At 42.2% G+C, this 26805-nt stretch overlaps 1 protein-coding gene across 1 annotated transcript in view; it reads right to left on the bottom strand.

Annotated features, from left to right (window-relative positions):
• The window catches only part of LRP1B (LDL receptor related protein 1B), a 1757966-nt gene that overhangs the window by 1131820 nt on the left and 599341 nt on the right, over positions 1 to 26805 (bottom strand). The window lies entirely within an intron of this gene.

Raw genomic sequence — 26805 nt, 5'->3', positions numbered from 1 at the left:
TAGGTTTGCTTCCAAGAAAACCTGCCAGCTCAACTATCACTGTATCTCACACAGAGAGAGGCACATTGACACCCGAGGCTGGAAGGCTGCAGCTGTTACAGTGCAATATAATAAATTTAAAGAAAAAAAATTTGATAATGTGTGGCAGGCATGGTTGGCATCATCCTCTATGACAGGCTGATACCTGGGGAGATACTTTTGGTACTGGTTGCTAGTTGATTTAAGCAGTAGTTGAAGTAATAATGAGGCTTTGGTGATTGGGTTGGCTCATCTCCTGAGCAAGCTCTTCACTTTGGGTGGAGACACATTACACTTGTTTCATTACTGATTAGAGATAGCTCTACCTGTCTCTCAGTTCCACTATTGTATTACAGTGTTTTTTCCCTGATAGCTGTTTTTGATTCCTTAATACATCGTATTGTAGGTGCACTTAACTATCCTTTGACCCTTGAGATGAAGGGACTTAACATATAAAAGGAATAAAACATATTGGTGTTGATTAACTAAAACTAAAGCCTTGTACACACGGTACGATTGTTGGACAACCAAGCATCTGATTTTGTCAAAAGGGTGTGTGCCAAGATCTTGTCTTGCATACTAACGTTACACAAATTGTCGTGCCACAAACACAAACGTAGTGATGTACTATGAGGAATTTCAGCTTCTTGAGCGCTACCCTTTGGGCCCCTTCTGCTAATTTCGTGTTTGGTGAGCATTGATTCTGAGCATGCGTGTTTGCAATTTAGACTTTTGTGTGATAGATTTATGTATTGACCATCCGAAAATCTGACGTGGAGCTATACAGTTTGACAAAAATTTACTAGCCTGTCATCCAACATTTGTTGTTGGAAAATTGGAAAACAATTGTCAAAAGGAGCATACTAACGGTAAGAATTTCGGACACCAGTCTGTCAAAAGCCAATCCCCCCGTGTGTACGAGGCTTTAGGGGGTTGTAAAGGTACAATTTTTTTTCCCTCAATAGCTTCCTTTACCCTTAGTGCAGTCCTCCTTCCTTACCTCATCCTTTGATTTTGCTTTTAAATGTCCTTATTTCTTCTGATAAATCCTTCTGTAACTCCACACAGTAATGCAAGGCTTTCTCCATGGTGTGGAGTGTCATGCTCGCCCCCTCCCTTGGAGTACAGGAGAGTCAGGACACCCACTAACTCACAGCTCCTTTCTCTATCTGCAATGTAGAGAGCGTCCTGACTCTCCTGTAACTGTAGGAAAGTAAGCTGTAAGTAAGGCCAGATTCACACATGTCTGGCTATGGTTTGCAGTACGGAGTCAGGTGTAGTTTTGTTCAATGGTTCAGATGCGATTTAGGTGCAAATTTTTACTTGAATTTACACCTAAACCAGACCCCAAAATCACACAGGGCCCTTTTTAGAAACAGACCATGGCGACCCCGAACATGTGTGAACCAGCTTCCTCGAAAACTGGTGGTTAAAAAACGCATCCAATTCTCATATATATAAACCCAGCCTTAGGATCACCAGATAAAAATAAATTCTGAAAAAATATGTCATTTAAGGTCTGGTAAACTATCAAAAATATTTCTTTTTACAGTGTCTAAAATGCTTTTTATGGGGTTTATCATTTGCTGTTCTCCTTTACATGACATTCATATAGACCATTTCTGTGGGCATAAATTGGGTAATATAAAACCCAAGCATGTATGGGACTCCAAATGGTGCCCTGGCATATACAATATAAACCACAGTTAAAATTTCAACATTTTAATTTGGATTCTTCCAAAGCAGGGGTCTCCAAACTTTCTAAACAAAGGGCCAGTTTACTGTCTTTTAGGGCTTTAGGGGGGCCAGACTGTGCCCAGTGGGAGTAGAAAATTTCCTAGAGTAACTGGAAGTAAACCATCTTTGATATCAGTGGGAGGAATAGTGTCCCATCATGGGTGTCAGTAGAAAGACTAGTGACCCATCATTGGTTTCAGTAGAAAGAATAGTGACCCATCATTGGTGTCAGTGGGAAGATAAGTGCTCCGTTGTCAGCGTCAATGGCAGAAACTATGCCTCACTGTTGCTGACAGTGGGGGGGAATAATGGCCCAAGGGCCGGATAAAAGCAATCAAAGGGCCACATCTGGCCCCTGGGCCACAGTTTGGAGACTACTGTTCTAAAGCATTGATCCTCAGGTCCATAAAAAGGCATGACATTCTGGCCGTAGATGGCCTATTAATAAACATATAACAATACATTTTACAACTTGGAAAATGTTTGTTAACATTTGAGCTTTTATGCCTTGAGTTCATTGCCCGTTTATTTATTATTTATGAATAAGATGATTTCCAAAGTCCTGGATGATGATAAAGTCAGGGGGTGTTTCTCAACAGTTATGCAACATGTTTCATGGGTTTATGAGGTCCAACCTCTTCAGGTTCTGTGAAACAACTGGTAATCTCATCCAAATAAAAGAAAGAAACCATTTGCCACTCTGCTAACACAATGTAGTTTATTTTTAGTGGATGGCGCTCAATCCCTCAAAAAGCAGAGACTTAAGATTTCAATGTAACCACCTAATAAGGAACCATGTCAAACACCCACCTCAATCAATGCAGCAGATTTGTTTCCCCCTGAGCAATAATGCACAAATGATAAAGAGAAGCCTGTATTGACCAACGCTGGCACTCTCAGACCTGCAATGTGCTGATTCCCAACAATGCCATAGTTCAAATTTCAACATTTTCATTTGTATTGATCTAAAACTTTGATCCTCAGATCCATAAAAATGCATGGCATTCTGGCCAAAGATGACCCTTTAATAAGCACACAACAATACATTTTACAACATGTAAAATGCTTGTTTCATGGGTAAAAACATTTGTCACCCCAACGTTTCATATTCCTGATAAATGCCTGCTGTACCATGTACTTGTATGAAAAAGTATCCTGTTCTCTTTGTATTGCTTCCTTTATGCAAAGTTCCTTTCAGCCCCTCTGCTTTCCTATTAAAAACTGACCACACTAAGCAGAAGGGCACACTGAGTGGTCAGTTCTCTATCTGTGCTGGCAACTCAGCCTGCTCTCCTCCAATGACCAGACTTGTCCTGACACGCCCCCGCTGCACAGCCATTCACTGGAAAACGTATGCCCTGTACACACAATCGGTTCTTCTGATGAAAACGGACCGATGGACAGTTTTCATCGGACGAACTGATCGTGTGTACAGGGCCCCATTGTTTTTTTTTCCATCGGTGAAAAAAAAAAGAACCTGTTTTAAATGTTTCTTATGGTTAAAAAAACGATAGAAAAAAACGTTTGTCTGTGGGGAAATCCATCGGTCAAAAATCCACGCATGCTCAGAATCAGGTCGGCGCATGCTCGGAAGCATTGAACTTAATTTTTCTCAGCACGTCGTTGTGATCACTTAAAAAGGTATTTATAATGTTTTTATATATCTATACAAAAAAAAATTATTTTCGTTTCCATTTTAAACTGAGTGGGTTGTTTTAGAGTCGGTTCACACTAGGGCGACACGACTTCCAGCACGACTTTCAGAAGCGACTCCGACACGACTTGAGCATGAACCACAGGATGATCTGGGGAGATTTACAACACGACTTGAAGTCGTCTCCAGGACAGGAGACATTACAGTGGCCAAAAAAAACAACCATCAGCTCTGGGAGAGGGAGGGGGAGGGGTTTGCCTGAGAAATGTATGTTATCTTCCTTTAAAGTAGCTTCAGTTAAAGACAGTGATCAGACCTGGAAGCGACTTCCATTGAAATCAATGGGTACAAATCGCCTAGAAGTCAGATTGAAGTAGTACAGGAACTTCTTCTGAAGTCGGAGCGACATAAGTAGTGTGTATTAACACCGCTCCCATTCACTTACATTGCTTTTCTGGACAGCGCGACTTGGGACGACTTGAGACGACTTCAAGTCGGATCCCAAGTCGCCCCAGTGTGAACTGACTCTTACAAGGTGGTCGTGTACAATCATTTTAACTGTTGGTCTTTCCTCCCTTGAGCCGATTGTCCATATCTTTATTATTTGTGAACAAGATGATTCCCAAAGTCCTGCATGATGATAAAGTGGGGGGGGGGGGGGGGGGTTCTTAGCGGTTAATATACAATGCCTTTCGTAGGTTTAGGAGGTACAACTTTTTCAGGTTCTGTGAAACACTTGGGAAGCTCTTCTAAATAAACTAAAAACAGTTTGCCACACTGCTAACACAAGCAAGTTAATTCCCATTGGATGGCGCTCAATCCCTCAAAGGGAAGAGACTTTCGTTTTCAACATAACCATCTAATAAGGATCAATTTTTAAACACCCATCACCCACCAATCACTTTAACCATTGGGCTTTTCTCCTTTGAACCTTGCCTTTATCCGGCCCTTGGAGCACTTTTCCTCCCACTGATGCAAGACACTATTCGGACACCAACAATGGAGTATAATTCATGTTACTGACATCAACAACAAGGTGCAATTTCTCACATTGACACCGACAGTGGGGCATTATGCCTCAAAATGACACCATCGGTGAGGCACTATTCCTCCCACTAATACTAATGATGGGGCACTATTCTTCCACTGACACCAATGATGAGGCATCAATCCTTCCACCGACACAGATGATGGGGGAACTATTCCTCTCACTGACACCAATGATGAAGCAATAATCCACCCACGTCACACAGATGATGGGACACTATTCCTTCCACTGACATAGATGATGGGACACTATTCCTCCCACCGACACAAATGATGGGGAACTATTCCTCCCATGGACACAGATGATAGGACACTATTCCTCCCACTGACACCAACAACGAGGCACTATTTCTCTCACTGACACCATTGATGGGGCACCATTTCTCTTATTGACACCAACAATGGGTGTCAGTGGGAGGAATTCCTCCCCCTAATGCCAAACATGCACTGTTTACTCCCACTGTCGCCAAGACCATTTCTACTCCAAATGACCACAGTCTGACCCCACTCAAGTCTGAAGGACAGTAAACTGGCTCTTTGTTTAGAAAGTTTGGAGACCCCTGGTTTAGGAGGTCCAACTGCTTCAGGTTCTGTGAAACACTTGGGAATCTCCTCCAAATAAAGGAAAGAAACAGTTTGCCACTCTGCTAACACAAGCAAATTAATTCCCAATGGATAGCGCTCAATCCCTCAAAAGGGAAGAGACTTTAGTTGTCAACATAACCATCTAATAAGGATCCATGTCAAACACCAGCCTCACGCAATATAGCAGATTTGTTCCCTCCTGAGCAATTATACACAAATGATACAGAGAAGCCTGTATTGACTAATGCTGGCACTCTCAGACCGGCAATGTGAGGATAACCAACAATAAGAGCAGATTAAAACTAAACGTGAAACGGTACTCATACAAGATCCTGTAATGTGTATGTTGCTTTATACCGTTTACATATTCTCAGTCTTTTATTTAGACTTCTATTCTTTGCCTACTTTGCCTGAGCGGAGGCCTGAAAAAAAGATTATATACACTGTGCCTTTTTTCTGTTTTTTCCCACACACTACTTAATGAGAAAGTGTTTTGTTTCTCTCTCTTTTTTTTTATTATTTAAATGAAACAAAATTTTGAAATAAAAATAATGAATCACGAGCAAGGAATACAATCCTTCACCCTGTGTCGGAACGCTTTAACGAGAACGCATAATGTGCTGGCGAACTGATAACTGTCTAAATAGCAAAATAAATATTTGCACAGATGTTGATGTAAATCAGCTGTCGTAGTATAATGGTGACAGGAAAGAATCAAGGTTAATGTGTAATTTGTGCATAACCATGTAGAAAGGACTAATTAAAGGGAGAGAGTTTAATGGTTTCAGATGTCCCAAGGCAGCCATTGAGCGGGGTTTAAGACTCTCGACTGAAATGCTGACACAGTGCTGAGTAAGACAATTCAACCTGGAGTTGAAGATTCCAAACATGTTCCTTTAAGTCAGCGGGGAAAATAACTATCTCACGGAGGGAACTGATGGAGAGGATGTCTTTGGAATATTATTTTGAAATTCATATACTAAAAGTGTAGCATGCCAAGTTAACGCCGTTATGACGGCGGGTAAAACAAATCTTAGCGCCTGAACACAGTTTACTAACTTTGACATGTAAGGCCTGGTATAAATGATAGGTTAACCAGAGGACTACGGTCTGATGGACCGTTTTCATCGGTCAAAACCGATCGTGTGTGGGCCCCATAGGTTATTTAACCATCGGTTAAAAAAAAGCCAACTTGCTTTAAATTTAACCGATGGATTCCTAACCAATAGGACAAAGCTACGCCTCTGTATCTTGCTCATGTTTTCTTAAAAGCTGACTACTCAAAAAAGTCTTCAAAAGCGGACAAAGTGGAAGCGGGTGACTGATCACATGACCTGCTCCGTGCCGTTTTACATCCCTTGACCTCATCCAATTTGATAAGGCAGATACAGAGAACAGAGTTTGTCATTTGGCAACCGCAAAGAAAAACATTTTACCAGGCCTTCTTAAAAAGTTAAAAACAGAGAGGCAGTGGAAAAGATTTTAATTTCTTCTTTTGCTAATTAAGCACTCAAAGCGTCTCCTTTTTTTGGATGCAAATGGTTGCTTTGTATTTTGTGACTGTGAGTGAAGTATAAATTATACCGTGTCAGGATGCTATCTATAATTACACGCAGCAATACCTACGGTATTAGTACACAGGGAGAAGAGGATGCCACGTTCGCCCCCTCCTCAAATGTACCCATCCTCACCACTAAACCTCTAACACAGGAACAAAAAAAAAATCTGTCTCTCCAGCTACAGCAAATAGCTTTGCTCAGGGCTCCATCTCTTATGGATATTACCTATACCCTCGCTGCTGCATTATCTGATGAAGTTGATTAATGACTGTAATTAAGAAAAAATAGCACACTATTTAAGATAGAAGGCCTAATCTATAGAACTACCGCTAGCATCTTCTCTTTTTTTTATATTTTAAGATCAGATTAAATTAATTCTGGAGGCTTTAATGAATAATATTTAAATGAATTATACCATTAGCTTTCATTTATGGCTTCACTAATGGAAGGGCTTCCAAAAAATGTGAAATAACCAGTATTTGACAGATGTTTAAAGGGTACAGGCCTGTCACACATGACGGCTTTGCATTTAACTTTCTCAGGAGTTAGAGTGGTTCAGATTTTCACCTTGGAACTCATTTTCTGTCCCTGAAGGCACTGCTGGCTAAATTGTTACAGCTGCCGGTAGCTATGCTTAGTGGTGAGCACTTCCAACTTGCAGCACTGTGGTCCTCGGTATAAAACCTGTCTAGAACACTATCCGCATAGACTTTTCCTGTCCTTGTGTGGATCTATCTTGGTTTTCTTCCTCACTCCACTGGTGGGTTAATTGGTTCCTGTCTAAAAGTCAACCCTAGTATAATAAACTATATTGTCAAAAATATTGGGATGCCTGCTATTACATGCGCATGAACCTTAAAGTGGATGTAAACCCAATTTTTTTTTTTATGTCACAATGTACAGTACAGTAAGATTTCCTATCATCTGTGCCCAGTCTTGCCACACAGAGTTAATCCAGCTCTGAGCAATCCTTTTTTATTGTTCAGTGAAATAAAACTGACTTACAGAGAAAAACCTTAGTCTGTTCTTCCCCCTTGCTGTGATTGATGGGTTATTTACATATCTCACGCAGTAGCCTGGAGACAGGCATTATTTTTTAATTCCCACCCCACTCCTTTTCTGAAGTCATGTGGTTACTTTTCTGGATTTTGACTGGACTGGATTGGATTGGAATAAATGCGAGTTGTGAAACTCACGTCTAAGCACTTACCAACAAGCTGGGGGTATCCAGTCCCCAGGAGCAAAAAGAAGAAACTAGGACATCTAAGTAAGAGAGGGGAACAAGCAAGAAGTAGACAGAAGTATAGAAAGAAGGGAGGGGGGGGCAGGACACAAAAAGCCTATCCCTACTCCCTGACCATGGACCGCAGCCTGGGATTAAGGCAGCATCCTGCTAAGAGTTGGATGGCCAAGTGTCTATCCGTAGGCTTGTGAAAAAAGCAATGTTTTCAAGCCCTTACGGAAGGCCATCAAGGAGGAGGATGCTCGGAGCTGATGAGGGAGCTGGGAACCAGCTCATAGCAGAATTTAGTATAAGGGGAGTGTAGAGGAGGGCGGGGAGTCTACTGACATCACAACTCCACCCATAGAGCTCCAGACAACAGATCCACCCACAGAATCCGCAGTTTTTCAGTTCTTATAACAGACAGAGGGGAGACATTTGACAGGTAAGGATACATGCTGGAGGCATCTATATCCTTATAGATCAGCACTATGGCAGTAGTTTAGAAAGGATGAGAGAGGGTTTACATCCACTTTAATGGCATCTCAGCCTTATGCCTCGTACACACAACCGTTTTTCTCGGCAGGAAAAAAAAGCAACATTTTTCCAGACGTGATTCCTCTCCAGCCTGACTTGCATACACACATTAATGCAAAAAAAGTCCGACCAAAGCGCGGTGAGGTACAACACGTACGACGGGACCATAAAGGGGAAGTTCCTTTCAAATGGCGCCACCCTTGGGGCTGCTTTTGTTAGTAAAAGTTTGGTGAGAGACAATTCACGCTTTTCAGTCTTCATGCTTTTCTGTCCGTTACTGCGTGACGAATGTGCTATCTCCATTACGAATGCTAGTTTTACCAGAACGAGCGCTCCCGTCTCATACTTGATTCTGAGCATGCATGTTTATTTTCCCCCTTGGAAAAGCATACACACGACCGTTTTTCACCATGAGAAAAAAAATGACGGGAAACACGACGAGAAAAAAGACAGCTGGTTTCAATTTTTTTTTGGCGGGCAGTTTTTTCGTCGATAAAACTGCTAGGAAGCATACACAAGACCGGTTTTGACGACCAATATAAAAAATGGCAGTTTTCTCATCGTGAAAATCGGTCATGTGTACAAGGCATTAGTCTGTAGGGTTCAACATTGAGTTGGCCCAGAAAATAGGTTTGACACCAGGAACAAGAGGTTATACTACAGGCACCACCTCCCCAAAATATATTGGAAAGTAACAAAGAACAAGAATGGGAATTTGGCGGGGTGGGCGGCTCTCGTTCTGGGACAATGTCATATGACGGCTCCCGCACTCCCGTGGGGGCACGCACCGCGGTGATCGTGGCCGTGCCGTGTTGCTAGGACACAGCGCAACCCTGATCTCTGTAAAGAGCTGTGTCTGCGGCTCTTTAACCATGTGATCGGCTGTGTCCAATCACAGCCGGTCACATGTAAACACGGAGATGCCAGAAATCAGCTCTCCTCATCTCACACTGTCAGAGTGTGTGACGAGGAGAGCCGATCAGCAGCATCTCAATGCAGGGGGACATCTAGGAATGTAATCAGAGCACTGATCATCAGTGCCCTGATTATATATAAAAAATAGTGTCACCAATCAGTGCCCACCATTGCCCACCAGTGTCAGCAATCAGTGCCCACCACTGCCCACAAGTGCCACCAATCAGTGCCCATTAGCGATGCCAGTCAGTACTGGCTATCAGTGCCCACTATCAGTGCTGCCCACCACTGCTGTCGATCAATGCCCATCAGTGTTGCCCATCAGTGCCACCCATCAATGCCCATCAGTGCCCATCAGTACCACCTATCCGTGCTGCTTATCAGTGTCCACCAGTGCCCTATATCAGTGCCCAACAGTGCCGTCTATCAGTGCCCTCCAGTGCCACCTAACAGTGCCCATAAGTGCCACCTCATCAATGCCCACCAGTTCAGCCTATTAGTGTCCATCAGTGACGCCTCATCATCGCACATCAGTGAAGGTGAAAAATTACTTAGTTACAACATTTACTGACAGAAACAAAGTAAGAAAAAAAATTCTCAAGAAAATTTATTTTTTTTTGGTAAAAAAAAAAAACAGCAGTGATTAACTACCACCAAAAGAAAGCTCTATTTGTGTGAAGAAAATTATAAAAAATGTGTTTGCGTACAGTGTTACATGAGCGCGCAATTGTCATTCAAAGTGCGACAATGCTGAAAGCTGAATAATGGCCTGGGCAGGAAGTTCCCTGTAGGCAAGTGGTTAAACAAACATGATTAAAATATAGTTTAAAACCAGAACATGAAAATCATGCGGTCACAGTACAAAATGTGATTGCCTCTACATAATCATGGTTTCTTCTGGAGCTTTTGTAAGACCTTATATACAGTGTCACCCAAACATGAATATGATTCCAAAGGCCCCTTAGGTGGTCCAGCAGAGCATCAGTGTGCCACAAAGGGGATAAGGCCCTATAATCACACTCTGTTATGATAAGAGATCAAGGAATCCAAAGGCTGATAATCATTTCTTTTTTAAATCAGATCTTTTTATTTATTTTTTTATATATGCAAACAACATTAAAACAATGCAAACAGATTGTACAAACAAGATCATATTAAACAAATCACATCCCAAACAATCTTATGCATTAAGATAAAAAGCCTTCTATGTGCAGCAGAACCCCCCCCCCCTTCAGCCCCCATAAGGCCCCGTACACACGAGAGGATCGATCCGCTGAAATGTATCCGTGGACTGGTTTCAGCGGATAGATCCTGTGGTGTGTATAACCCAGCGGATATTTATCCGCGGATTTTTTTCGGGCCGATGGATTTCCAGCGGATCAAAATTTCTTAGCATGCTAAGAAATCTATCCGCTGGAATCCAGTCCAGCGGATTGATCCGCTGGTCTGTACAGACTCAGCAGATCAATCCGTCCGATTCCATCCCTCGCATGCATCGTAATGATTCGACGCATGCGTGGAAGTCCTTATATTACAGCGTCGTGCACGTCGCCGCATCATCATCGCGGCGACGGCGCGACACGTCACCGCGGAGGGAATTCCGCGGGGATTTTGATCTCATGGTTAGTACAACCATGAGATCAAAATCCGCCAGAGGATTTATCCGCGGAAACGGTCCTCCGGACCGTTTCCGCGGATCGATCCTCTCATGTGTACTAGGCATAACACTTACCTGAAGTCCCTCTCTGTCCAGCAATGTCCACGAGTGTCGCAGCCATCCCAATTCTCCTTCCTGATTGGCTGAGACACAGCAGCGGTGTTATTGGCCCCCGCTGCTGTCAATCAAAGTCAGCTAGCCAATCAGGGGAGATAGGGGACAGGGACAGGTCTGGGCTCCGTGCCTTAAAGAGGAAGTAAACCCCCCCCCCCAAAAAAAACGGGGGGAAAAAACCTGCAAGAGAAAGGCATAACAAGCTAGTATGCATAGCATACTAGCTCATTATGTGTCACTTACCAGAGATCGAAGCCGCCAAAGTCCTCCTCGTTCCCCACCGCCGCCTCCGCCATGTCCCCTCGCATCTTCCTGTGCGCGGGACCGGCGCGTAAATACGGCATTAACTACAATAATGCCATTGACAAAAACGTCACGGTCAGTGCGCCTGTGATGTAGATATCGGCGCCTGTCATTATTGTAAATATCTCCTAAAACGTGCAGGTTTAGGAGATATTTCTTGCACCTACAGGTAAGCCTTAATCTAGGCTTAACTGTAGGTGCAAGTTCTGTGGTTGGGTTTATAACCACTTTAATGGAAACAGGGAGCTGTGACTCGACTCGGGTGCTCCCATAGCAAGCTGCTTGCTGCGAGGGCACTGAATAGGAGCGAGGGGCCAGGATCACAGAAGAGGGACCCGAGAAGAGGAGGATCCAGGCTGCTCTGTGAAAATCCACTGCAACAGAACAGGCAAGTATAATATGTTTGTTATATTTACAGGGGGGAAAAAATGAGCCTTTACAATCACTTTAAAGACTTCAGCCCCTTGGAGTGATCCTGATGATTAGAGGATGGCACAGCATTATTGATGGTTTTACCCTGTCAGCTCTTGGGTTGTTGCTTACTGTTTATCCCATCAAAATATGCAGCAGATACAAAGTTTAAATAGTACAATGTACCAATCATACCGTAGCATCTCCACCTTCAGAAATGCCCACTGTGATTTTTAAACCTTCTATATGCTGTTGTTTGTCATTGTTGCCTTGAGCAGAGGATCCCTCGAGGCCCTAAAACACGTCATTATGATTTCATGAGAATAAAAGTTCCTGTTTGATAATGTTGATGTATTAGTGAGGAGTATGCCACTCAATGACAGCACCATCCATTAAGCTGTCAATACAACTCCCGTTTAATGGAGATTTAAACAAGAAAAGAGTACCCTGGATCAAATGATTTGGATCTTCCTAGTGGGGCGCTGTCACGGCTTAGCCTGCAGTTTCCTGTTTGTGAAATTCTTACCTCTTCGCTGCAGTGGTTCTGCTGGACTTATGGTTCGACTCACACGTGCTGGCTTCTGTGTCCAATTCGAATTTGTGCAATTTGTTTAGATCCAAATTAGTTTTTTTATGAACTTTGACAAATTTGTTAATTCGGAATTATCCAAATTAATGAAAATATTCTAAAATTCTAAAATTGAAAATCCCAAAACCCGAAAATTATAAAATCTTAAATAAAAACTAACTAATATTAACTTAACTATTACTAATTAAATTATAGGTATTGGAATTTCCTTTTCAAATTTGGCTGTTAGTGAACGTAACGAATACAAATTTATCCGAAGTTCCTGAATTATCCAAAATAACAAATGCCGTATCTAAACTAAAGGAACATAACGAATTTATAATAATAAATAATAATAATAATAAAAATGTTTTATTATTATTAGTATTATTATTTATTTTTAATTTGTTCTGTTCCATTTGTTTAGATGAGACATTCGTTATTTCAGATCATTTGTAACTTCGGATAAATTCGTATTCATTACGTTTACTAACAGCCAGATTTGAAAGGAAATTCCAATACATATAATTTAATAGTTAATTTAATAGTTATTTAATAGTTATTATTACCGTATTTGCCAGCGCCTTGAAGTAGTACAGGAAACTTTACTGAAGTTGGAGCGACATCAGTAGTGTACATTAAGATGGCTCTCATTCACTTCAATTGAATTTCTCATGTCGGGCGACTTTGGGCGACACAGGTCGGATCCCAAGTCACGGTAGTGTGAACCGGCACTTATTGTGGAATGATGTTAAATGCATATTCTTCCCAGCAGTCTTGTACGCGCTTGGTAAAAAGACATACATACTGTGTGCCCCTTAACTAAATTATATAACGTGTCAATGTTGAGGACGATTTTCAACTAAGCTGGCCATATGATATAAAGTACCTCTTTAAAAAAATCAAAATTCAAATATAATGTACAAATCATAAGCTGAAGATTTTAGACGCTAAAATCCCCCTTTTACCTTAAATTGTGAGAAGGGAGGATGGCTATGAGGCAGATTAAGGCCAAACAGAGCCCTAGGAAAAGTAGTCGGCTAAGGATCATCCTGCTTCAATCCCCAATTATTGATCAACTTTTTCTTCATAAATGCGCTCACACATCACCAATGCTCATCCCTACCGGAGGACTTAATAGCATCACGATGAACAGAAAATTTCGACTAAAACCTCCAGTACATTTTAGTTGACTAAAATAAATTTAGTTAACTAATTTTATTCATTTAAAATCTAATGGGTTTAATTAAATTCATTGTAAAATGACGTCGGCGGGAACCCTCCCTCCCTCCCTCAGAGTGGACGTCATATGACGTCCTTGCATTCCCGGGCAGCTAGGGGGCGCATTGCTCGGGACCTGGTGCGCGTGCCCGGCGGCCGCAATGTCCGCCGGGCACCCGCGATTGCCAGCAATCAAGGCAGGGCCATGGATCTGTGTGTGTAAACACACAGATCCATGTCCTGTCAGTTGTGAGGAGACAGATGTGTGTTCCCAGTACAGAGGAACACACATCTGTCTCCTCCCCCTGTGAGTCCCCTCCCCCTACAGTTAGAACACACTTTAGGGAACATATTAACCCCTTCCTCGCCCCCTAGTGTTAACCTCTTTCCCTGCCAGTCACATTTACACAGTAATCAGTGCAGTTTTATAGCACTAATCGCTGTATAAATGTGAATGGTCCCAAAAATTTGACAAAAGTGTCCGATATGTCCGCCGCAAGGTCACAATAAAAATTGCAGATCGGCACTATTACTAGTAAAAAAAAAAAATGCCATAATTCTATTCCCTATTTTGTAGATGCTAGAACGTTTTTTTTTTTTTAAATTTATAAAATCAAAAAGTAAAAGATATTGGGCCAGATTCAGAGAGATCGGCGTATCTTTAGAGCGGCGTAGCGCATTTGATATGCGTTACACCGACGTAACATAGAGAGGCTGGTACTGTATTCACAAAGCACTTGCTCCCTTTCTTGCGCCGGCATAACGTAAAATGGCCGGCGTAAGCCCCGCCTAATTCAAAGTAGCAAGGCAGTGGGCGTGTTGTATTAAAATTAACCGTGACCCCATGTAAATGCATAGCCGAACGAACGGCGCATGCGCGCGCATGCTCAAAATCACGTTGCATATACTCCCTAAGATACGACGGCTCAATGCGTACAACATGAACGTAACCTACGCCCAGCCTCATTCACTTACGACTTACGTAAACAACGTAAAATACGACGGCTGTTCCGACGTTTACGACTATCCATACCATTCATTTACATATTCGACGCGTAATTCAACGGAAGCGCCCCTAGTGGCCAGCGTAAATATGCACCCAAGATACGACGGCGTAGGAGACTTACATCGGTCGGATCAAGCCGAAATTCAGGCATATCTGGTTTCGAGAATACGGCACATAGATACGACGGCGCATCCTAGAACTTACGCGGCGTATCAACAGCTAAGTCGGCGTAAGCTGACTGTGAATCTGGCCCATTGTGTTTTTTTCAAAATTGTCGCTCTTCTTTTGTTTATAGCGCAAAAAATAAAAACCGCAGAGATGATCAAATACCACCAAAAGAAAGCTCTATTTGTGGAAAAAAAAGGGCGTCAATTTTGTTTGGGAGCCACGTCGCACGACCGCGCAATTGTCATTCAAAGTGCGACAGCGCTGAAAACTAAAAATTGGTCTGGGCAGGAAGGGGGTGAAAATGCCCTGTATGGAAGGGGTTAAGCATTTCTCTACAATTTCCAAACTCATTATATTCTGCTGGAGTGAAAAATCTAATATGTTATTTTTTATGGTATTGAGGTATGAACATGCAGTGTTAATTTTGACATCAAATTTCAATTTAGTTTTAGTCTTGTGCCGCATACACACAATTGGAATTTCCGATGAAAAAAGTCTGACTGAATTTTTTCATCGGATATTCCGACCGTGTGTGGGCCCCATCGGACTTTTTCCCTCTGAGTTTAGAAATAGAACATGTTTTATTTTTTTCCAATATCCTAAAAATATCCTATTGGATGGAACTCCGATGGAGAGAAAATTCCATCGGATTTTACCTCATCGGAAATTCTGATCGCGTGTACAGGGCATAAGGCCTCGTACACACGATCAGTCAATCCAATGAGAACGGTCTCATCGGTTAACCGGTGAAGCTTACTGATGGTCCGTCGCGTCTATACACCATTGGTTAAATAACCAATCGTGTCAGAACGCGGTGAAACACAATGACGTGCTGAAAAAAATGAAGTTCAATGCTTCCAAGCATGCGTCGACTTGATTCTGAGCATGCGCGGGTTTTTAACCGATGCTTTTGCATACTAACGATCGGTTTTGACCTATCGGTTAGGCGTCCATCGGTTCAATTTTAAAGCAAGTTCCTATTTTTTGACCGAAGGATAACTAACCGATGGCGCCCACACACGATCGTTTTGGACCGATGAAAACGATCCTTCAGTCCATTTTCATCGGTTTTGACCGATCGTGTGTACGCAGCCTTAGTCTTTTGACTAAAATAGCATTTTATGTATATATGAAAATAGGGGGGAAGGAAATGGGACTTTAAATATATGCTAATTCCCCTTTATATACAAAAACACTTTCCACCCACTTAGTAGTCCTTTATTTGACGTCACCATTTTCATTTTCATTTAGATTTGGTGCACATATATCCCCTGTTGCCGTTATATGGTTTAGCTGCCAAGTGTGCCCTTAGCTCCTTGCCTAATTGGTCCATGGGGGAACGGATATACCCTGCCTCAACCCCAGATGAGACAGCTGCATCTGGATCACTTATTAAATCTGCTGCCGGACCTGGACTTAACTCATGGATTTTCCTGTGGGTATTCTCTTCTTATGGTCCCCGTTGTTAATTCTTCATTTAAAATCGTAATTACTACCAAATATTTATAACTATGCTTATCTTCTTAATTTCTAGAGTATATATAATTACACATCATACCCCTGATGATTGGTAGAAGCCAAGAAACACGTTGGGTTTTCAACTCATCATGATGTTTGATCCAGACCCTTTTTTTCTTTAGTATTTGGTTGTCTACCTATGATGCTAAGCTTAGTTTTCGTTCTTTTAATCATGAATTTTTATTATTTATTTGTATCTTGTCCTCAATTTGTGTTTTTTGATTTTCTTGTGTATATATGTGTATTAAATTGTTCTAACTATGTCCTTTGATTGTTTTGTATAACATTTAGTACCATGATAATTTTTGTAAATCTTGTATGATTGTCTATTAATTATGTTATGGTATATAATTAAATGTTAGCAATCTTCTTATTATGGACAGCCCCTAGGAGTATATGGTATGTAATTAAATTACATGTTCATTAATACTCCCTTTCTTGTTTATTTACAGCGACATGCTTCATTTAAAGTCCCATTTCCTTCCCCCCTATTTTCATATATACATATATATATATATATATATATTAGTGGTGCACCGAAATGGAAATTTCAGAACCGAAACGAAACCGAAATAAAAAAAATGTCAGGCCGAAACCGAAACCGAAAATGACTTTTTTTTTTTTTTTTATAATTGTATGTTAAAACACCACCTCCTGCCACCATCACCTCCTGCCCCCACCACCCCCTGCCACCATCACCTCCTGCCAGCTCTTGCCGCCATCACCTCCTGCTCTCGCCACCACCTCCTGCACCCGCCACCCCCACCTCCTGCCACAATTGGCTCTTGCCACCATCACCTCCTGCCCCACCACCTCCTGCCAGCATTACCTCACCCACCTCCTGCCACGGTGCCACCATTGCCTTCTTCCACCATCACCTCATGCCCCCACCACCTCCTGCCACCACCACCTACTGCCACCACCAGCTTATTACCTTAAAGCTGGGCTGTGCTGGACATGGCTGGGCCGGGCTCGGGAAAGCTTGTATCCGCTCTGCCGGGCGGCGCATAAGCAGATACGTAATGGCGCCACTAGGCGCCATTTTTGAATAGCCGATCGAGTCAGGAGGACTCAGGAGGCAGTGACACTCATTGGCTCGTGCAGAGGACGGAGTGGTGACAGCCCAGCGACCATTTTTTTTACGGGCACCCGATGCCCATATCGGCAATTTTAAAGCTGTTTCGGCATGTCGCCAAAACAGCTGTTTTCGGCCGATATGTATGGGCCACCGATATATCGTTGCATCCCTAATATATATATATATATATATATATATATATATATATATATATATATATATACAGGGATGGAAGCATGTCTCTGTTGAGTGTGTTGGGTCACTTTCTATATTTGAGTTAAAATAGCATTTTAGTTTTAGTCCCATTTTGGACTTTTAACTAAAATGGCAATTTAATTTTAGTCGTATTTTAGTCATCTCAATTGTTTTCATTTTAGTAGACTAATATGGTATTAGGTTAGTCGACTAAAATGTTTTAGTCATCAAAATTAACACTGCAGCTGATGTAAACTCAGCTGTTCTGAGGGCACGTTCTGCGCAGGTGCGACACATGCGTAGTTCCGGCCGGCCATTTTTTGATAGGGGGCATTTCTCGACAGGACACCACCCCTGTTTAGAAAGGTTAAAGCTAATCTGTGCTTTGTCTCTCTGCTCAGTAGCACACAGTCACCTTGTTTTCACTCCCCCGCCAGAATAGAATGACATACAATGGATCTCTTATCATCACACCTGATCCATGAATAACATAGCGGGGGAGTAAAAAGGAAAATAAATATAAGCTCCTGGGGAAGGCATCATTAAAGTGTAACTGTTATTTATCCTGCATTAGAAAAGTACAGGTTAACTTTAAGCTGGCATCACTGCCATGAAGAACGCAGGTCAATAATTACTGGACGGTTACTGCAAATTCACTTATAACAGTTGACAGCAGCTTGAAAAATGTTCGCAGCTTGTTAAAACTATTTTAAAAGTGGATCTGAAAAAAAAAGGTCCACTCCCGGAGAGCATGCCTGTCACTGTCATTGGTACTGACACAACTTGTCTCTCGTTAAATTGTTGATTTTAAACCAGGACAATCACTGACGGCAAATCATTTTGGAAGTCTGGTTTAGGAGTTCAGCTAGTTTACACAGCCGCCCTTGAGAAAATTGTTAATAGGACGTACTTAGAGATCAAAATAGCTCTTCCGTTAGAAAGTATAGAAGTCCTGTGCCAAGACAACATGCTGTCAGAAATGTTCCACTATTTGGATGGAAATCAACGGGCAAATTAATTCATTATTTATTCATTAGATTATCTTCATTCTGAGGCCAGAAACCCGCGTGATATCCTGTCTGTTGCAGACTTTTTTAGGGGGGATGCATATGGTGATCTTCAAGACAAATATTATTTTTTATCAAAGTAAAGTAAACATAGAGAATAAAAAGTTTGCTTAGAAAAATAATCATACTGCAACTTTATGGCTTAATTAACACATGCTTTGCAGTAGTTTGGTTTAATACATCCTCTAAAGAGCATATCACTCACTTCATGTTCTTCTGCCTGTAACTTCACACAGTAATGCAAGGCTTTCTCCCTGGCGTGGAGTGTCGTGCTCGTCCCCTCCCTTGGACAACAAGAGAGACATGAGCAGATAGAGAAATGAGCTGTGTGTTAGTGGGCTGCCTGACTTTCCTGTAGTCCAAGGGAGGGGGCGAGCACGACACTCCACACCAGGGAGAAAGCCTTGCATTACTGTGTGGAGTTACAGGCAGAGGAACAGGAAGTGAGGATTTCCCCTTGAGGGGGGAGGGGGCGAGCAGGAGAGTCAGGACGCCCACTAACACACAGCTCCTTTCTCTATCTGAATCTCCTGCTCGCCCCCCTCAAGGGAGGGGACAAACACAACACTACACAACACTCCACACCAGGGAGAAAGCCTCACATTACTGTGTAGAGTTACAGGCAGAAGAACAGGAAGTGAGGATTTCTCAGAAGAAATAAGGACATTTAAAAGCAAAATGGAAGGATGAGGTAAGTGAAGGAGGACTGCACTGAGGTAAAGGAAGCTATTTAGGGAATTTTTTTTTACCTTTAACTATGGCCCAGATTCACAAAGGAGATACGGCGGAGTATCTCAGATACTCCGTCGTATCTCTGTTTCTATCTATGCGACTGATTCATAGAATCAGTTACGCATAGATATCCCTAAGATCCGACAGGTGTAATTGTTTTACATTGTCGGATCTTATGATGCAGTACCGTGGCCGCCGCTGGGGGGAGTTTGCGTCGTAAACCAGAGTCGGGTATGCAAATTAGGAGTTACGGCGATCCACGACGAATTTTCACGTTCGCTACGTCGCCGCTGGTCTAGTTTCCCGTTGCAAAGTTAGTCGTCGTTTTGGGTGCCTTAACTTTAGACAGCAAATGTATGGCTGTCTAAAGTATGGCCATCGTTCCTGCGTCAGCAAAAATGACGTCAGTTCGCGCAAAGCACGGCGGGAATTTCGAAACGGAGCATGCGCAGTAGGTCCGGCGTGGGAGCGCGCCTAATTTAAATTGTACCCGCCCATTCGATTTGGACCGTCTTGCGCCGGACGTATTTACGATACACCGACGCAAGTTTCCAGGTAAGTGCTTTGTGGATTGGGCACTAAAACTGAAAACTTGTGGCGGTTTAACGTAAACGGTTTACGTTACACGGGCGCAATTGTACCTGAATCTGGCCCCCAGTAACTATCTATGTACAATTGTAGAATACATTGTTGTTTTTCTATTTTCAGTTATACAAAATATAATTTCTTTATTTTTTTTTGTAGTAACTACTCAAACAAATGCAGCTATATTAAATATAAAAGTGAACATAGCTCATGACAGCGCTCATCCTGCCTTCTATACTGTCCATGGCAAAGCAGAAGTGACCTTGCCATAAGTCTCTTCACAACCCAAGCCAACCTGATCTCACAGCCCAACCTGAAAAAGTAATTTAAAGACTACTGAATGAGGCTTATCATGTTCTGCAGTTGCAGATAAAACTGTATAATGTACTCCAGAAGCATCCAAAACATAATTAGAGCACAAAATAGCCCTTGTAATAGGCATCCATTACAGAGATGGGATTTAGATCTTTCAGATGTGTTCTGTGAAAGAGCAGTAACAGTCTTCAAGCATTGTTATATGTAGCAAATGACAGAACATACCATATCAGGAGAAAATCAAAGGCAGAGGCGATCAAGTTGTTCTTTATTATACTCTGTAACAAGTTTCCTTATCTGAGTCCCAAAAAAAAAAAAAAATAGCATTTTCAACCTTTTTATGTGATTTCCTTTCTAGGTGGAACCCAGTCGTTATGGAAGCTGGTAGTGCTGGTCTTGTAAAGAAGGTTTCTGATGTTTATGTTCTTTTATGGTTGATATCATGTTGTCAGACATTACAAAAGTACCAAAAAAAAAAAGAACATATTGACTTTCCTGACAAATTCCAGAGAGTTGAAAGCACCAGTTTCTTATAACTCATTGGGACTTTATTAATGAGATCTATTTGCTTTAATTCCTGGTTCCTGCTTTGCATGTTGAACATTTATTAATTTTTCTTTCCAAGAGATTGAATTTCAAAGGGTATAACAAACACTCAAGTGCAAAACGTGTTTCAAATGCTAATTATTCTAATGGACAGAGTTGAAAAATAGGCAGGAAGTGTGATTTTTGCAGCCAGGAGCAAATATTTGTCTGATTCTGAATATGTTTATATAAGCCATAGAAGAAGGGACTTGGTAGGTGAAGAAATGGAGGAGTCTTTAATGTTGATTGAACATATGGATATATCTATATATATATATATATAGATATATCCATAGGTGTGCGCAGCCTATTGCATTAGGGTGTGCACCCCAAAGCTGCACCCCAAAGCTCCAACACATACAGTACAAACCAAAGGTTTGGACACACCTTCTCAATCAAAGAGTTGTCTTTATTTTCATGACTATAAAAATTGTAGATTCACACTGAAGGCATCACAACTATGAATTAACACATGTGGAATTATACATAACAAAAAAGTGTGAAACAACTGAAAATATATTTCATATTCTAGGTTCTTCCACCTTTTGCAGCAGACACATCTCTAGAACTGGTAAGAGGAGACTGTGTGAATCAGGCCTTCATGGTAGAATATCTGCTAGGAAACCACTGCTAAAGAAAGGCAACAAGCAGAAGAGACTTGTTTGGGCCAAAGAACACAAGGGATGGACATTAGACCAGTGGAAATCTGTGCTTTGGTCTGAGGAGACCAAACTTGAGATCTTTGGTTCCAACCCCCGTGTCTTTGTGCGACGCAGAAAAGGTGAAGGGATGGACTCTACATGCCTGGTTCCCACCGTGAAGCATAGAGGAGGAGGTGTGATGGTGTGGGGGTGCTTTGCTGGTGACACTGTTGGGGATTTAATCAAAATTGAAGGCATACTGAACCAGCATGGCTACCACAGCATCTTGCAGCGGCATGCTATTCCATCCGGTTTGCGTTTAGTTGGACCATCATTTATTTTTCAACAGGACAATGACCCCAAACACATCTCCAGGCTGTGTAAGGGCTATTTGACCAAGAAGGAGAGTGATGGGGTGCTGCGCCAGGTGACTACCTCTTGAAGCTCATCAAGAGAATGCCAAGAGTGTGCCAAGCAGTAATCAAAGCAAAAGGTGGCTACTTTGAAGAACCTAGAATATGAAATATATTTTATTTATTTGTATATTTAGTTTTGATGCCTTCAGTGTGAATCTACAATTTTCATAGTCATGAAAATAAAGAAAACTCTTTGAATGAGAAGGTGTATCCAAACTTTTGGTCTGTACTGTATGTGTTTGACATATTTACCGGCCTCTTCCCCGCTCTCTATCCTGAAACAATGGGAGGAGGGGACTCACAAGGGGAGGAGACCGATGTGTGTTCCTATGTACTGGGAACACACCATCGGTCTCCTCACCTGACAGGACCGTGGATCTGTGTGTTTACACACACAGATCCACAGTCCTGCCGTGATTGCGGGCAACCACGGGTGCCCGGCAGACATCGCGGCCGCCGGGCATGCGCACCGGGACCCGCGCGTCCCCTAGATGGCCGGGAAGCCCAGGATTTCATATGACGTCCACCCAGGATGAGAGATCCGATCTGTGGACATCATATGACAATGGGTGGTAGGGAAGTGGTTAATTAGTACGGTTTTTGTATGAAAAAAACATAATGAGCAATACTACGCATTCTCAGAAACTAAAGAATACGTAAAAAACTATTTAACCAAGTACGTCACTTCTGAAGTTGTATTCTGTCATACAAGAATTTTCATATGGTGAGTAACCCCTTCACTTTCGAAATGAGACTAGCATGCAACAAAAAATGAACGAAAATCTGATCGTGTGTACGAGGCTTTAGGGCAGCCTCACACACGATCATGGTGCCGGAAAGGCTTGTTTTGTGAGCATTTCTCACACTGCATTCTAAACACACTGGGATTGAATTATTAAGATTTGAGAGTGCCAAATCTGGTGCAACTTTGAATAGAAACAGCTTCCAGGTTTTATTGTCAAAGCTTAATTGAACAATCTGAAGTTAGAAGCTGATTGGTTACTAGGCACATCTGCTCCAGATTTTGCACTCTCCAGTTTTAGTGAATCAACCCCATTAAAATTGAAAATTTGCTGCGGGTGCCAATACATTGTTAAAGGGGTTGTAAAGGTACATTTTTTTTTCCTAAATAGTTTCCTTTACCTTAGTGCAGTCCTCCTTCACGTACCTCATCCTTCGATTTTGCTTTTAAATGTCCTTATTTCTTCTGAGAAATCCTCACTTCCTGTTCTTCTGTCTGAAACTCCACACAGTAATGCAAGGCTTTCTCCCTGGTGTGGAATGTCATGCTCGCCCCCTCCCTTGGACTACAGGAGAGTCAGGACGCTCTCTACGTTGCATATAGAGAAAGGAGCTGTATGTTAGTGGGCGTTCTGACTCTCCAGTAGTCCAAGGGAGGGGGCGAGCACGACACTCCACACCAGGGAGAAAGCCTTGCATTACTGTGTGAAGTTTCAGACAGAAGAACAGGAAGTAAGGATTTCTCAGAAGAAATAAGGACATTTAAAAGCAAAATGGAAGGATGAGGTAAGTGAAGGAGGACTGCACTAAGGTAAAGGAAGCTATTTAGGAAAAAAAATGTACTTTCACAACCCCTTTAACAGCACCCTAGATGCAGATTGCAGTGCGGTGCTTTTGCTTGCACCAGATCACCAGATGCAATTTGGTGCGGTGCGGTTCTGAAAAGTAGTACATGCACTACTTTGTGTACAATCCAGTGTGATTTGCAGCCCATTCCTGTGCAATTTAGGTGTGAACCGGACCTTACTTCAAAGAACTGTTTGTGAACCAAGATTTCTTTATTCCATCAAAAAAGCCAGAATAAGACTGAAAGAGAAAACAATTGTTTTTTCGCCCTAACCATTGCTTGAAACACTGTCTAGGTTTTCATGCACTTTTACTGAGTTTATAACGTGCCCTTTTCAAATAGCTTTTTCACCGGTCATTACAGAAAATTATAACAGAAGGACTGAAAATGAAATGAAGATCAAATGGAAATGGTCTTTAAACGGCTCCCATAATTTCCACTGAGTGCAATTTATAAGACAGTAATCAGCAGGAACAGATCTACAGCATGTTGTATTTTTTAAGCAGAAAAGAGAATACAAAGAAAAGAAAAGAAGATGCAGATGGCCATATGGGCAGACAGACACATAAAAAGTACTATATTCCATGTTCCTTTGTGCTTTCAAAGCTAAATGTTAGACAACTAAACACACAATTGAAATACACATATGTCAGTTAGTTTACTTGCCAAAGGGTTTTCAGTTCTAAGTTTGTCACGTAGCAATTCCATGCATATGACTTCACGTTTCTGCGCTCAGGTTATAGTAGAATTCCAGGCTAAACCTAAGGCTAGGTTCACACTATTGTGAATTGGATAAGGGTTTACCTGCATCCAATTTGCATAGCAGGAAATTGTGACCAGCTTTCTATGGAGGCGGTTGACAGATCTCCATAGTTTCTAGGGTGTGAATTGCACAGGAGCCATGTGCGTCTTTTGGTCCATTTCAGGAATAATTTCAGGCCAAAATTCCGGCTAAAATCGGACCTGATACGGTGAACAGAGACGCACCTCCTTCCCAGAGGTCAAAGGTCATAAAGGGGGTGACTCACGTCAAACCAAAGTGTACCACCTACACCAACTAAGTCGGGGAATGAACAAGTCAGGGAATGAACAAGTCGGGGAAAGCGTTTTGAAAGCATAAAGTAGGGGTCTGGTGTAGGGCCAGATGGGGGATGGAGCTCTCCTGAATCTGCAGGAGAGATGTGAGGGCCACATGAAATGGCCTGGAGGGCCGGTTTCGACCATGGGCCTTGTGTTTTACATCTATGCTCTAGATGATACTGTTGTCCAAGGATGGTTTCTTTGCTCTTTCATAGATAGAGGAGCCACCCTAAAGCCTAGTACACACTAGTTGTTTATTTTTGTTCATCCCAGCAGTGCTTTGTTTTACAATGACCCTGACACAGGAGGAGCAGTGTAGGAGAAGAGGCTGGTAAGTGAATTTCTTTCTCAACTTTAGACTATGCAGGCAGCGCTGTCCCAGGGCCAGGAGAGGCCAATGGGTGGTTTACCGGGGCAGACTGCCCAATCCCCGCCCCCCGTTGGTAAAACATATTATCGGTGTATAACACGCAGGCACTGTTTACCCGCTGTTTTCAGGGGGGAAAAGTGTGTGTTATATGCCGATAAATACGGTATTTATTTAAAGGGGTGGTTCACCCTAAAAACGACTTTTTTTTATTACACTGCCCCCCCCCACATTACAATACGATTAAGGCTATTAATTTTTTTTTATGCTGTACATACCTTTGTACAGCATATTCACCCGTGGCATCCGGCTTGCGAGTCCCGCGGGAGTGGGCGTTCCTAAAATGTCTGTGATTGACGTTTGACCAAAAACGAGCTCCCCCCGTCGCGTAAGCCGCGTCACGATTGGCGAAAGGAGCTGAACGGCGATGCGCATGCGCAGTATAGCGCCGACTCGCCGTTCGGCTCCTTTCGCCAACCGTGACACGGCTTACGCGACGGAAGGGAGCTTGTTTTTGGTCAAACGTCAATCACAGACATGTTAGGAACGCCCACTTCCGCAGGACTCGCAAGCCGGATGCCACGGGTGAATATGCTGTACAAAGGTATGTACAGCATAAAAAAAATTAATAGCCTTAATCGTATTGTAATGTGGGGGGGCAGTGTAATAAAAAAAAGTCGTTTTTAGGGTGAACCACCCCTTTAATCTTTTTGTTTTTAAATTGCATATAAAATAAATCAATAGCTGCACAACGTCATGTAAAAAAAAAGCCTTGGCTGTCTTAAAAAATAAATACAAATGATATCTGTATTACTGTGTTATCTTAAATAATGACAAAGTTATATGGAAATCAATGGCCCATGGAGCCGATGTAAAAATCGCTCTGTTCTATATTGCTAGAGCCAAAATGGTTAATAATGACAGATGCTGGTTACATCGGTTTACTTGGTTTTGCTACGCCACAAGTTTACTTTAAATATACCAGTAAGTATGTCTGCTTGAAGGATGGCAACTTTACCTTCAATTTATCACTTCAATCTAAATCGCATTTGCAAGCCCATAAATTCGACCTCTTTCATGGTGGTATATATAAAAAAAAACATTATGTCATGTTTGATAGGTAATTATTTGCTCAGCGATCTGGTACCTTTAATATGAGGAATTCATTGTTGATGCAAAAAAATTATATTTTATGACAGCTTCTCTCCTTTATTTGAAGAGCTCAGCGCCACCAAAGATATTATCAATTCAAGAACAGATACTGAATTATTTGACAGTTAAACACTGCAATGGTGTCACCTGTGCTGAATTGTGTAGGTGCCTGGTCCCTAACGTCATTTTTTCTTTGCCTAGATTTTTTTAAAGGGAAATCTTTTAAAAAAAATGGTTACTGTTGCAAACACACCTGAAGCCATCCCTGATTTTGGAACCACGGCATCAGTGCTCCCTCAAGAGTTCTCATTCCTTTACTCAGGCAGTCACTTTAAACTTTCTGCAAAAAGCTTACAGAATTTCAATTAGTATATCGTTTTTGTACACCTTTTGAGAGTGCTCCCGGCACAGTTACCGTTGCGTGACCGAAAGCTCCAAATCGCGCCTTGCAATCGGGAGTTTTGAGATCACGTGACCGCCGTGACATCCAATTGCAGCGGTCATGTGCTCTTAAGCCCTGCCCCGCTTTTCAGCATCATTAACCTCTCAAAGAGGAGTTCCAGACGTTTTTGTGTTTATTAAAAAGCCAGCAGCTACAAAACATTTAGCTGCTGACTTTTAATAATCTCACACCCACCTGTCCCATGATCCAGCGTTGCCGCAGACCGAACCCTCGGTTCTTGCCTTCACCTCTCCCTGTCGCCGTCACAAGTGTGGGTACCCAGCTGTGACAGCTTGCGGCTTCACAGCCGGATGCGCGCTGC

This window comes from Rana temporaria, chromosome 6 (assembly GCF_905171775.1).
Source record: "Rana temporaria chromosome 6, aRanTem1.1, whole genome shotgun sequence".
NCBI classification, from domain to species: Eukaryota; Metazoa; Chordata; class Amphibia; order Anura; family Ranidae; genus Rana; species Rana temporaria.
This window is presented reverse-complemented; position numbering and strand designations above follow the sequence as displayed.